Source organism: Coloeus monedula (assembly GCF_965178545.1).
Source record: "Coloeus monedula genome assembly, chromosome: 19".
Classification (NCBI taxonomy): domain Eukaryota; kingdom Metazoa; phylum Chordata; class Aves; order Passeriformes; family Corvidae; genus Coloeus; species Coloeus monedula.
Window position 1 is genome coordinate 10,149,601 of NC_138799.1, and position 14,033 is coordinate 10,163,633.

The window sequence follows — 14,033 nt, forward strand, 5'->3', positions numbered from 1 at the left end:
TGCAGCCACATTTTCCTTTTCCATTCATGATTTCCTGAGCCCTGTTCCTTGCAGCAGCCTCTGCCATTTGTCCCTTGTGTCATTTCCATGCCATCCTCTGGTGCTGTTCCTTGTGTCCTCTCCAGGCCCCTGCCAGCAGGAGATGTGTGATGGGCAGTAGGACATTATTTGGAGTTTTTTATTGCCACAACAATATAATTTCCCTGATTTATTCCTGAAATCCTATAAACAGACCACTGACACAGTCTGGGATTGCTGTCTCTGATCCCTTTACAGCCCAGGGTTTTTGTCTCATCCTCAGACTCCTGCACACAGGGAAATTTGGGTGATGTCTGGTTTTCTTCAGTGGATATAAAAGGAGGCCAGGGCACAAGCCCAGGATTACTCATCTAACTTTGAGACACCCTGAAGTCAGATAAGATTAATTTCACTTTTAAGTATCCCCATCAACAAGGTAGTGGTGACTTTTAGGTACATCAGCTCCAGCTGCTGAGCTGCAGGTCAGAAACTGCCTGACAGTAAAAAAATGGCTTTTTTCTGAAGCTGAGATTCTCTCCCATTCAATTTGGGCACCTGCACATGAAAAGAGAATGAGGATTTTTAATTTCCCCACCATTACTCAAAATCTGCTGGGTTTAGGCTGTTATCGAGTCGAGGAAGTGATGTAACATTGCTGAAAATGCCTTTAATTGTCTAAAAAAAATCTGGTGGGGTTGATGTTGGGCACTGTTAGCCCTGAGTGAGACAGGACCTTGCTCTGCTCTTACACCAGACCAGGGCTGAGGCCAAATCAGCCACACCTGGCCATCCCTGCTCTCGGGATGATGGACCAGTCCTCAATTCCCTCAATTTCTTCAATTTCCTCAATTTCCCTGTACCCCTTCACTCTTGTCTTCACAAAACCTGTACCTCAGGCAGTCAGATCACCCCCCAAGGTAAGTGACAGGCACGTAAATCCTGGGGCTCTTTGTTCTGATGGAATCTGGGCAAGAAACCGGACTTGGAGTTCACGATGGAAAATATTTCTGAGAGCAGCTACTCCGGGGCAGCAGTTCTGCTCAGCAAGCACAGGAATTATTTTGGTGCACAATAAATCTTTGTAGTTCTGCAGTCTCACTTGTCAGCTGGAGCATCCTCCCCAGCCCAGAGCCTGACAACTTTAGCTCTGGATGCTGTTCCTGGTAGGAATTCACTCAGTTTTCCTCTTTCCCCCCGTTACATTCACCTTCCATGCCATGGAAGCTGAAAATACCCAAACTGAAAGCACTTATTTTTGTTTCTTGCAAGAGGAAGATTTTTCTGCATGTGAATGGAACAGCTTCATCTCTCACATCAACTTTCCAAGTGCCTCAAGTTGGGGAATCAACCTTGAAACCTCCTGCTGTGGGTTTGGAGCCTTTCTCTTGAATAGCCCCCAAACAGATGCCTGAAAAAAAAACCCTCCTGGAGGTGTTATCACGGAATCCTAGAATTAACTGGGTTGGAAAAGAATCTTTGAGATCATCGAGTCCAGCCTATGGCATGGGCAAAATGATGACTTCACGGAAAGAAAAACCAGGATTTCAATGTTAAAGTTTGTTAACAAACCTGACCCCACTGGCAAAGGACTGGTTCCATTTGGCTTTGGAGACAGCGTCCAGCTTGAGGCCAGTGGTGAGTTAAGAACTCAGATGTCTTTGGGCAAATGCAGGGAGAATCTGCTGGCACAGGGAAAACAACAGCGAGATATTCCAGGGTAGATTATGAGAGAGTGGGAGAAAAGACTACAGATGCTTTGTAATCAGTCATGTCCCCTGAAATTTGCTTATGTTGTTTCTTTTCTTCTTTAACCTTGGTTTAAAACCTTCAGCAGGAGTGGGAAGTGAGAAGGATGTAAACATTTCAGTCGTCAATACAGTTCTGAAACAAAAGAAAATAAACCCAAATTGTTTTCAGCCTGGCTGTTCAGGTGTCACCTTGTTTTCAGATCAGCACTTAAATACAAGCCCAAATATTAATTACTGTGTGACTAAATATCCCTTTTCTTTAATTTACTACGCCCCCAGTTTATACTTTAATTTCGCACTCCGACTATTTAGAAATCAATATTTCCATTGGATACATGGGATTCAATTTCAAGTGTGGGAGCAGCGGATATATTAATTTCAAAAGCAATTATTGGGAGCAAGATGGCAGATGTTCTCCTGCAGAAACTTCTCTTTATCCTTCACGGAAAACACTAAAACCTGCTCGGAAAAAGCGCAGCCTATTTTAATTGCAGCCATTTTTTCCCACTCGGCTTCGTCAGGATTGTCTTTAAATAGGAAGAATTTCTTTCTATAGCTGGCTGGAGTTCATCATTTCCCCTTGGAAACGCACCGGGTGACACGTTCGGTCGGATGTTGGGAAGAGCAGCGATGGGAATGGGAAGGGCCTGGGCTGGGAATGGGAGCAGAGCCTGCAGTCCCAACCCACGGGGCTGAGCATGACCTAGGAAGGAAGCGCAAGGATGTTTCCGAAACCCATAGCACACAATAATTCACTTTAATCTTCCGTTGATGTCTTGCCTTTATGGAAGTGAAATAAAAATAAAAAGGGCTCCGGGTGAGATTTGCTGGAGCCTCCTGGATTTCTGGCTTTCAGCTGGAGGAGTAGCCTTGTCTGAGAGTCAGTGAAGAGCTACCCCAAGACTGACATGAAATGAGCTGTGCTGGGCCACACAAACCCTTGTTTTCCCCTTGGGAATGGATTGGATCACGTAGTTCCAAGAGGCTAGATCAGCACTAGGGAGGTGCCTGCTCCCAGAGCTGCGGAACCTTCACCCTTCAGTACCTTGAAATGGAAAAAAAAGCCCCACTAAAATAACTTTTGAGCAGATAAACCCCATGTTCCATGCAGCAGAGCCCATTCCTAGCAGGAATTTTGGACTATTAGACAATTATTCAGGCTGTAAAAGCAGCACATCACTAAACTTCTGAAATGTCCCCCCTTATTTTTTTGTGCATCTCAAATCCCACCGAGCTGTAGATGTCTGCTGGAAACCTGAGAGCAAAACAAACAACAGGAGAACATTCCCTGGTTCCCTTTCGCACAGCCTGGGAATGCAGCTCGGGTTACCAGCCCGGCGAGTGCCGCTTGCCAGGAGGAGAAAAGCAAATCGTTATTTAAGACATCATGCAGCTCCCACCGGGCCTCATCACCTCCGACAGATTTGTGAGTCACTCGGAGGAAATATTTTACTGCTATCCTGTTTGCTCAGCAGGTGGAAGGGAAATCGCTCTCACAAACCCTGGAAAATAAACTCGAGCAGGATTTCAATTTCAGCAGAGCCTCAGCGCTTTCGGCCTCGGCCTCACGGCGAGTTTCATGTAGTGCCAGCAGTTTTCTGGAGATTTTGCAGAGGAAGACAACAAGACAAGAAAGATCCTTGGCATGAAGATGTTGTTTTCACTCTGCAATTTTTGTGCTGCTTCCCCACTTTTCATCCATACAAAGCTCTTTTATTTTTTTTTCATTTTTCCTCTTGTGTTTGAGAATTTTTGATTCCTCTCTCCAAGAAATTTTGCTTCAAGATGAAATCCATTAAATTTTTTAAAAACTATGGGGTAGGAATTAAACCAGACTTGGGTAGATTATAAGCTTTGCAAAAGAGATGAAATTCACCCCTAAAGAAACCAGAAATTGCAGGCATCTCTCTTTTTCATAATCCAGTGAAAATAGGATAATGAACACTGCTGAGGAAATCTGAGAAAATTATTTCCCAATAGGACTTTAAGAAATAAAATAAAATAAAATAAAATAATATATAATTTGTTGCATTTCTACCAAGAACATTTCCTAGCTGGAAACCCAGCTAAAGGGGTAGTGGGAATATTAGAACATCCTTCACTCCCAGAAAATTCACTCTTCTGCTGGAGTTTTTGCCAAAAACTCTTCCAGGGTGTTGTGCTCCTTTGCCAAGGATTTCACCAGGATTCAGCAAAGGGAGAAGTGCCTGCCAAAATGGGAAATTGTGGTGCTGACACACCTTGCTGGGAGCTCTGGGTGCCCTCAGCTTCCTCACATTGAGGGAACACCACAGGCAGGAGAATTGAGGGGTTTGATGTTGCTCTCTCTGCTTTCCCCTGGGACAGAGGATCCATGAGGTCAGTGGGTGAGGTTTCCCTCCTTGGTGATGGGGAAAACCTCAAGTGTGCACAGAAACCAGCCAGGAGGGGGAGGCTGTGACTTTTTGAGACAATCCCATAAGAGAGAGCGAGCCCTAAAATCAGAGAACCCTTTAGGAAAAGAGCTTTCAGATCATCAAGTGCAACTGTTAACTTATATTCACCAAACATTCAGAAGACACCAATAACACTTAGTCTTGACTTAAATTTCCCTCTTGTATTGCTGTTGTTGGCCTTTGACCTTCATTATTGTGGTCCTCTAAAAGGTAATGATAGGACAATCCAACTCCTTAACCAAGCCTTGAATAGAAATTAACTTTAAAGACCTTTTTGAGCCAGTTTTTCTCGCTGTTTATACATTTCTGGTTCAGCAGAAACCCATTTCACAGCAACAATGAAGAAGTGAATCCATTGTTCAGGAAAGTGTATAAAAGCTCTAAAGTTTCCTTAAAGATGTTCCAAAGCGACACCTGATCCGAGGCCTATAGGAAATGTTTGAAAATATTCTTAAATAAATGAAGTCACTGGGCCAGTTCCAGCCAAGCTGATGAGAGAACAATGCATCATTTAGAGAGGGACCCTGTGTCCCTGGTCATGTGCTTGTTTCTCCATCCAAAGGGAGGGTTTTGGAAAGCCCTGCAGGGTTTGGACACTCTCACACACACATTTCATCTTCAGCTTCCACCTGGGGCTCGCAGTAGCCGTGCAGCAAAGACAGCAGTTGTTTTTGTGGTTTCCTTCTGGCTCGGCCCACAGGGCTGATGCACCAGAAGTCTTACGAGAAATTCTGCTTTGTTGGGATTTCCTGCATGATTTTGCACACAAAAGCACCTCAAACGATTCAGCTGACACGGTTATTGGAACATGGAGATGCTTTTCCCAAAACACATCGATTTGGGAGCCTCTGCTTTTCACCCACTCCTCTTTGTTCCATCCTACGTACTTCCTGCATGATATAATTTGGACCTACTTTTTAATGAACCCTAACTAAGTGCTCTGAAGTGCCATTGTGTTCTGCTAAAGCCCTGCCAGCCCGTGGAAAGCTGGAGTTCATTTGCCAGGAAGAGATTTCGAGTTCCTGGGATTTAACAAGTGGCTGTGCATCAGCTGAGCTGAAGGAAATCTCCACGTGTTTTTCTCCCCCTGGTTTTCTGCATCTGTGGCAAATGCAAACCAAGGCATCCTGTTTGAAGCTTCTGTTTTCTGAATGTCACCTTGCAGGAAGCACAGACCAGGCTTAGATACGTGGGAATAACTCATTAATCATGGAATGCTTTGGGTTGGAAGCACCACCTCGTTCCAACCCCTGCCACAGGGAGGGGTGACCTGACTCGATCAGGCTGCTCAGGACCCCATCCAGCCTAGCCTTGAACACTCCCAGGGATGGGGATCTGTGGGGAAAGGGGGCTGCATCTCCTGCCTGGAGTGTGAAACACACCCTGAAGTCTCAAGCAGAACCAGCACATTCCTTCACGTTTAGCACTGATGAGCAGAGGCAGCGACTTTTTATCTCCGACAGCGGTGTCCTAAAGCTCCAGCTCGAGCCTCATGACCAGACCTGACCCCCTGTCTCCACCCAGGTGTGGCAGCACCACTCTGACCCTCACTCTGATTGAATATTCCCTTCTTACACAGTGATCAGCAAATCTCCGTAATCCTAAACTGCTCTTCTTCCAAAGTACAGGAAAAAACCCCAGCCTATCCCAACCCACCTGAAATTTGGACTGCGAGATTCACCAAATAAAACTTTTTCACCCACTAATGGATGTGTGGGGCATTTTCATGCTGCTGGTCAGACCCAATCTGCTCCTTTTGCTGTTTCCTTTCCTCAGTGACACCTGCACCCTTCTCTTCCATGGTCACAATAAATCCCTGCCCCAGCTGGGGACAGAGGGCAACAAAACAAAGGGAAAAATGCATTTGAAAAGCAAAGTTAGGACAAGGTTGCCAGTGGAAAAATATTTAGCTTGCATGAAGAGAAAAAAACCTCTTGATTAGAAAAAATACCCACAAAAAAAACCCCCAAACCAGTCCAAATCCACACAAACAGAAAAACTTAAGTCCTGTGACAGAACTCACTGTGATTTCAGTGAATAAATGAGAACAATTTTGGGATCAAGAACACATTGATGTACTTAAAAAATGAAAAGGAAAGAGGTTTCTTCCTCTGATCAGCCCCATTTTCTATGAACATTGAAGAGATCAAAGCTGCCTGGCCAGTGTGGTGGAGCTGCACTGGAAGTACCTCATGTTTTTCTTGATAAATGGACCTTTTTTAGAGTGAAGCTGATCCAGCTTTTTATAAATCCTAATGGGAGAAATGCTGCAGGGAGCTGGTGCCTGACAGGGCACCTGGGACTGCTCAGGTCCTGGGGATTGGAGAGTGGAGATGTCACCTTAGGGGAGAGGGAACCAACAGATGCCTCCTCAAAAATCTCCTTCAGGCTTTATTTCCAGACTTCTCTAGAGCTGTGATTGGCACTGGCAGCTCTCCCCCCACCAAATAAAGAGCTGGAATTGACAAAAGCCAGCTGGCCACAATAGCCCAGTTTAATTGCAGCAATATATGGAGCTGAACAAGTTAAATCTGAATTACTGCACTATTACTCCAAAGGGTTTACTGGACACTCTGAGTCACAGCGTGGTTCAGTCTTTTGTCTATGCAGACTTTGCAATATTATGATTTTTTTTAGCAGAAGAATCAGCAAAGGAAGTCAGACCAATGTTTTTTTCAAGCCCATCAATCCCAAAGAAGGCGAGAAAGCCCCGTGAAAGCCCCTGTCCATTTGAGCAGCAATATCCTTCTGAGGAAAATTCTTTCCTGATCCTTGCTAAAAGAAGTTATTTGAGATTAATGTAAAGACCATTTGTCATTTTGGTTATAAGAAATGCTAATGGCTTTAGCAGCATTTTGCATTTTCTGCAAGTGGGGCCTGTATTGCAAACTTCCCTGTTAGGCACAAAATAGGAAACAAAAATCTCCTCTAAATGGCAAAGCCCAAACTGAGTCACTCATCAATTCCCTGCTAATTGTCAGATGTGTTTATTGCACAGGAGAATTGATAACCTGTAATGAGATGTGATGGATTTAGCCAGCTGTGTTTTTGCAATTCCAGGCTGGTGTGTGTCCAACAGAAACCAAGGGAGTTACACAAGTACAAAAAAAAAAGGAGGAAGAAAAATGGGCAAAAAAAGCCCAGTAGTGTTGATTCAGCACCAGTGTATTTTCTTCTCCTGATTATTTCTGTAATAACAAGTGTCTGATAAGTGGGTTAAAGACTGGCTGAAGGAGATGGAATTGGAAAGGAACTGCCATTGTGTTTGTTGATATTCCTCCAGTTCATTTGAAATGTAGGCAAGTCATGGAATGATTTAGACTGGCAACACATTTCATGAGCCTTTCCTTCTGGAGCTAAAAAAAGAGAACACCCTGTCTGGATTCGTCAGCACGCAACATGTTTAGATAAGGAAGTGGAGTCAGAAGGAGTAGTCCCAACATGAGAAATGAATGGAGACAGGATCTGCAGCAGGAAAAATGTCTGCATGGCCCATGGCACTGGAGCAGCTCCCTGCAAGAGTCAAAACTCTGGACACAACTCCCTGCACTTGCCCATCTCTCACATGATGCCCTTTCCTTTCCAGCTTAAAGAACCTCTGGCTCATGCACCAAACCTGCCCATGGCACACGAGCACAGCAGGGAATGGCTGCACGGAGCCAACTCAGAAGTTCAGATCCCAAAACTGAAGTTCCCATGGGGGAGACACTCAGCTCCTGATGTATCGGGGCTTGGGGACAGTGTGGTGACACCTTGAAGGTGTGGTGACACCCTCACTTGGAGATCTTCTCCTCAGTTTTCCTCTTTCATCAGCAAATATTCTCCTGCCTAAATCCTGCCAGAATCTACCCACCCCCAAACACTGGGAGCAGCTCACATGACACTTGCAGCTGACCACAACCTCCTCATCGTTTCTTCATCTTGGCACGCTCAGCTCATGAGCGTGAAGGGAACAATTCACCCCTTTCCCAGTGGGACTTGAACTCCACCACCATTCCCAAGCACTCGGGGAAGAACTGGGCAGGATTTGTGCAAACCTCCCGCAGTCCTTAAAACCAGAACTGGCCTGATGATGCCTGACTAATGAATGAGTGGTGGCCAAGGGGAGCTAATGAGACATGACCACGTTAGTCCTGCAGAAACCACAGTGATTAATCACACAACCAGAGGATAGAAGCAGGGGACATCTTCACAGCAGACTCAGATGTTTTCCTGGAGGATAAATTCTACAGGATGCAAGTTTATCCAGCTTCATCACTGAACTTCATGAAGGATTTTCATCTGGACCACATTGGGTTAGATTAAAAATGGCATGAAATCTATCCAACCTCCTCAAATTGCAGGAAAACTTCTCCTTGATCACAGAAGAAGATAGGAATCAAAAAGATTTCCTTAAGGGAAATCTCAGAGTTCAGGGGTTTGACAGTGCCCCCAAATACAATTAGGATGTGGTGAACCTTAGTTTGCTCTTCAATTCACCTGTGTGAACTGAAGTTGGAAATAGAAACATTACAGCAGCTTCCTGCACATATTTCCAGCCTGGATTTCATTAATATCTTCCCTGAGCTGGGATTATTTTGCTCATGTACAGTGTTCAAATCTGTTCAGGCTTTGTTTGGAAGCAGAAAACCGCTCCTGATGGAGGCATCCCGTATAACCTAATAGAAAATGATACTGTTCAACAGCTTCTTTTTTTAAACAACTGTTAAAATTTAATACATAACCATATCCCACCATGGAATTCTACCAGAGTGTTAAAAATAACCCAACAGGAAGCATAAAAGCACTTATTAAATTCTACAGCTATTTACAGTAATTTCTGCATATGACTCTATTAAATTTCCATGGCAGCTCAGTCCCATTTCTACCAGACTCCACAGAATTTTTCCAGAGTGGTCAGCTCTTTCTTTCCAGTTCCAATGAACAAAGACTCGGAGCAGCCACTTCTTATCAGAGATCTGATCCTATCAACACTGGTGGCTGTAAAAAACCCACAGCTCCAGACTTTCAGCTGCTGAAATTCAGCCTTCAAATCTGGGCTGCAGGACTGCAGCTCAACCTCTGGCTGTTGCTCACCTCAGCCCCAGTCCATGTGTCTCCTACTTTGGCTCCCATTCCACACTCAGTCAGCTCACCCAGCTGTTGTTTGGAGCTTTGCTGTATTTTAGTAGCTGTAAAATCAGCTGTGTTAGTTCATAAATTATGGGAGGGGCTCTGAGATGCTCTTCCTTCTAACATTTGCTGCTGGAGATGGATGGAACGGCCAAGGACTGAGGTCATTGATGCTTTGTGTTTAGCAGAGGGGGAATTTGAGGCACTTTCCAGCACAGACTGTCGGGGTTATGCAACTGAAGGCTCCACGGAGCCCTGGAAAGCTACAGGGATCTCTGCTCGGGATGCGCCTTCCCAAAAAACCTCTGTGTCCCAAAGAGTGACACTTTCTGCCTTCCCAGACACAAAGGCACAGCGGTTTCCATTACAGAGCTCATCTTATTTCATCTCATCTCCTCTCCCCAGGTTGTGCTGGCCCCGAGGGCTGATGCAAAGACCCAGCAACCCGGATGGGCCATGCTGCCAAAAATTCTTCTGGGAACAAAGGCGCTGCTTGATTTTTTTTCCTGCGACTGAAGTAAATCTTAGACAAAAAACCCAGAGGGAGCTGTTGGCACACATCAAGCAGCCATCAGACAGGAATCCTGCTCGCGGCTCAGCCAGCTCCTTGACAAGCAGGAGTTTAGAAAGCATTTAGCACAGGAGAGCTGGTAAATATGTGTGTGTGTGTATAGATGTATATGAGACACTCATGCACAGCGAATCTGGGCTGAACATCTCGTTTTCCCAAGCTGGAAATGTGTCCCTCAGCCGGAATTGCTGAACTGAGAGATGGATTGCTTTAAAGCCTGGGACAGGGAGTCCATGAGGGCTCTTAGAGACACTGAGACCCCCAGCTGTGGGTTTAGTGGGGTGGTTTGGCTGGTGGCTGAATAGATGCGCTGAGGAGCTGCTGAATGACGGGATACTCCTTGGAAACCTTCTCACTGAGCCATATTCCCTGTGCAAACTGCAAACTTCCCGAGAGACGAGGCTGTCTGTTGGATACTGAAATATAAACCGAGTCTGGAGGAGTTACCCACTGATTCTGCACTTGCTGGTAGAGTTCCTCCAAATGACTCCCAGGCAGTCACTTTGCCAGTCTGAGAGCTCCTGGCTGAGGCTGGAAATGTTTTCAGCACAGTCACTTGTTGTTTAGTGCGTGTCCTTGGGACAGGCTCTGCGCCCACAGCTCCTCTGTCGGCACCAGCAGCAGCAGCAGAGAGGCCTCCCGAATGCCACTGAGCCGAGGAATAAACTCCCTAAGCTAAACACAGAGTGGAGATCAAAGGCATCGTGGGCATCTGCTGTCATCGTTTGTGTACCTCCAGCAAGCGCTCAGCTCTTCCTGGTGACTGATCGGTGCCCGTGTGACGCCAGCGGCTGCCAGAGGGATGGGCACCCAGGGAATTACGGCAGAGATGAGGAGGAAGCTTTGACTTCCAGGGCTGTATCGACTTGCCCGTTAAGTGCTTGATGGACCTTGGTGTTCTCAGAAGAGGTTTTGCTTGGCACTTCCTCTTACCCTGTGTTATACAAGCCCTCCTGGCTTGCACCTCTGGATCCACCTCGGGAAAAGCTCCGTGTCAATACGGGATAAGGTGTGCTGGCCTGGGGTTGGTTATGAGCTAGGAACACATCCCTTGGCAAGGCAGCAGCGCCTCATCTCAGACACCATTCCCTGAAGAAAACCCAGCTTCCCTATTTTCCAGATGTGACCTGTTCTTTGAAAAATCGGATTTCTGCTCCCAAGCGCTCGATCCAGAGACCGCAGAGGATGGAGGTGAGCAAGGGACAGCACCCCCTCAGCACCCAGTGGGACTGCGAAGGGAGGGCATGTCCAGACCCCTCCCAAACCCCACCCACTGCATCCGTCACTGCTGCTGCTGCCTCTGAAGGAGATGTGGATCGCTGTTGATAAGCTCGTTAACATAAATTAGCGCACAACGCGTTCCGTGAGATGGTTTCAGCGCTCCCAGGCTCAGAGCAGGCACCACACTCTGCCTGCACACCTTCCTCCTCCTCCTCCTCCTCCTCCCGCAGGAGACATGTCCTTGTCACCCAGGGTGTCTCGACAGGGCCATCTGCCACCTTAGGAGGTGGTGTCACTGCAGGGAGTGAGGTGGGGCAGCGTTCACAAGAACCACCACGCTCTGCTGGGCTTTGTCCCTTGGTTGTCAGGGCACTTGGATCAGCTCTGTCACCTCCTCACAGCTCTCCATGTCCAAATCCTTCTTTTACCATGGTTTTACCATCCCAAAACCAGCACCACGGGCTCCAAACCCCTCAGGGAGCACTTCCACCAACGCACAGGAAGGATTGTGCAGCAAAATGCAATGGACAGAGCTGGTGTTTGGATTTTTATACCCCATAAAAGTCCACTCTGTCTTGGAAGCAGAAACAAAGAAGTGGGAGATCCAACTGTTATCCCCTGGAAATTGCTCAGCTGACTCCAGAGGAGGATCAAATCTCCATTATGCAATACATCAGAGAATGCAAAGAGATTCTGTAATCGAGGTGAAATCCAAATTTCCCCCGTGTCATTGGGAAAAGGCACTGGCCTCTGGCCAAAAGTATGTTCTGTGCTGACCAGCAAGTGATGCACAGGATCAGGAGCTGAGCAGTTTGGGAAAGATTGTACAGTGGCAGAATAAAGGGCTAAACTGATAATCCTATCAGGAAAATAGAACTTAATCAGGAGTTATGGATGAAAGATTGAACCCAAATCACAGCAAATTCACCAAATGTGCCTCTATCTGCTTCTCATCCCAGCAGTGGAATTGGCTGCCCGGCGTTTTAGAACTAATTACCCGCATTACAAGCCAAGTGTACAGCTTTTCTTAGAAGAGAAGTATCTTTTTTTCCCTGAAAGTTTAATCCTCATAAGAGGATTCCCATCCTGTCTTTGGCAGAGTCCAAAATCAAGCTTTTCACATGGCCCTTAGCAGGAAAAAATTCTACACTGTTCCCATCTGCATGGTGGTGCTGGGCAGGAGCTCCTGGCACAAAGCTCCTGAGACCAAAGCCAGGCTTTGCTCCAGTTTAGTGCCCTTTCTTCCCACTTTTTCCCATTCCTTTGTTGTTTTTATTTTTTTCCCTGTTCTGGAGATTCCCCATGGCCTTTTAATGTCACATGCCTGGGAATTCAGCTTTTTGGGTGCTGCCTCGCTGACTGTGAGCTGCAAACATCTCACCAGAGGCTGTGGTCCATCTCCAGAGGGGCATCTTGACCTGGCTCAGGATGGACAGATGTCCAAATATGATGGTTTTACTTTAGGGGATTAAAAAACCAAACCTCAGACATTCCTGTCCAGGAAGGAGCAGTTCCACCAAGCCTGGCTTAAAGTTTTACTGTGTGGATGAGGAATATAACTGAAAACATGGATGTTATCTAAGCAAGCCCACAGGCACACAGAGCAAATAAAAAAGCCACTCATTCATTCATTCATTCATTCATTCACTCACTCACTCACTGGCCTTTGCTGTCACTGAAGGAAGCTCCCAACAATCTGCAGCACCTGGAGCTGTTTCACAGGAGCAGGGATGTCAGTGCTGGATTAACTCTTCCTTTCACCAGGGAAAACTGCTGATCCCGTGTGGATTCTCCTCCAAACAGCTCCACTGCCTCTGTGACCCCAAGCCCAACTGCTGGAACATCCCAGGGCAGAGCTGTCCTCTGTCTGTACCAGTGAAACCAACACCTCCCATTCCCCCACGGCTCTGAGGTCTGGCCCAGCTCTCCCTGACCCCAGACAAACATGGATGGATGGGATAAATCCCTGGAAAACAGCACAATGACGAGATCATGGGCAGCTGTACTCACCAGTGGTGTTCATTAAGCCACCAGCCCTGCTGGTGCAAATAAAGTGCCTTGGAATGACAAATAGAACCCATCAGGGCCTCCACTGTGAAGTCATCAGGCACAAAATAATTGGGGAGGGACGAGAGAGGAGAAGGAGAGGAAAGCAGCGACTCACAATTGGATGGATTTTGTTTTCCCTTGGATTAAAGGACTCCTTTCCTTCAAGGGACTCTGTACCACCTTTCCACCCCAAATGAGCCCCTTTTCCATGAGGGTGCTGGGTTGCCAGAGGGGAACACCCACGGTACAGCCGGGGACAGTGCTGTGACAACCTGGACACTTCCCAAAGGGCGATGGAACAAGCTGGCCCTGAGCTCTGCCCTCCCACTGCCCCGGCCTCTGCCATTCACAACTCAAGTTCTGAGCAACTTGAATTGGGGGAAACAATGGCTTTAGAGATGAAGCCCGGGAAAAGATAAAGGGCATACAACGGTACACGATGTTCTGTGAGCCCTGCCTGCCCTCTGCAGCTTTCAAACTCTTCCGTGGCACCGGATCTGTATTTAAAGCAGTTTGCAAAGTATCTGCTGCCCTGACGGTGCTGTGAAGCATCGACGAAGGACAAACGCAGAACAGGCTAGAGCCACTCCAGGGCTTGGAGCCACTCAGTAAAAATAAGCTGAAGCACCACTCAACCGTCCATTGAACAGAAACAGTTCTTGGAAATGAATGGAGAAAACAAAGCGCGTGTTCCTTTGCGAAGGACAGAGCAGGGAGGCTTTTCGAGAGGGCAGCTTTTAGAGCCCGGGCTTTGTGGTGGCCCCCATGAAGTCACCTCATTGCCCCGAGGCTCTGGACATCTGTAAGGTATTTTTGGATAGGATAGTGGGGGCATGTCCCACCCTGTGACACTGGAAGGGTCACCAGGGTCTACAGGGA